The sequence below is a fragment of the Larimichthys crocea genome, unplaced genomic scaffold (assembly GCF_000972845.2).
Source record: "Larimichthys crocea isolate SSNF unplaced genomic scaffold, L_crocea_2.0 scaffold28971, whole genome shotgun sequence".
NCBI classification, from domain to species: domain Eukaryota; kingdom Metazoa; phylum Chordata; class Actinopteri; family Sciaenidae; genus Larimichthys; species Larimichthys crocea.
In genome coordinates this window covers 281-1,016 of record NW_020853818.1, presented here as the reverse complement: position 1 = coordinate 1,016, position 736 = coordinate 281, and the positions used below count along the sequence as shown (strand labels likewise).

General features: G+C 34.9%; 1 long non-coding RNA gene across 1 annotated transcript; it reads left to right on the top strand.

Moving 5' to 3' along the window:
* Window positions 1–314, top strand: LOC113744917 (uncharacterized). The gene is made up of 2 exons (XR_003461897.1): window positions 1–49; window positions 217–314. It is a non-coding gene; the product is annotated as an uncharacterized LOC113744917 (long non-coding RNA).
* The last annotated feature ends 422 nt before the right edge of the window (window positions 315–736 follow it).

Below are 736 nucleotides of genomic sequence, written 5' to 3'. Positions count from 1 at the left end.
GAGGAGGAAGACAGTGATGAAGATGAGGATGATTGGGAAGAAGTGGAAGGTAAAGTGAGGGAGGAGAAAAAAAACATGTTAGCTTGTGTAATATACATCAGCAATTCTTAATTTTACATACCAAGGTGAGAAAGAGGTAGAGGTACTTCATAGAAGAAGTATTTCATAGTGGGTAACAGAAGTAATAAAATAATCAAGTATGTCTGTGTTGATCAGAGCTGACTGGGCCACTGGGTCCAGTTGAACCACCAGACCTCGTCCTGCCATCTCAGCCCGTTGAGATAGAGATTGAGACTCCAGAAGTCAGGAAAAAGTAAGTATATGTTTGTGCAAGTGTTACATACTGAATATACATGTGAAAGATTATTTTGAAATATCGTGAATTATTATTTCTATTTACAAAATAATTGAAATCAGTGTAATAAAAAATAAAATGGATAAAATAAAATGTCTTCTTCCTGAGAAGTTAGATACAGTATATAATCCATGAGGCATGTAATGAAAGATATGTAACTTGGTGATATTCAGTTGAGGCAAATGTTCTATCCATACTTTTTTTTACAAATTACAGCCGTCCCTTTTTGTGTTAATTTGTTTGTTTTTCTTTTTAAATTGTGTTTTAGTTTTCACTAGATTCATGCGCAGATATTCTAGTTGAGCAATATCCGTCCTGGTGTAGCATTCACAAACGCCCTCAGTCTTCTTCTCAGTCAGGCTTTCTAAGGTAGAACTTTTT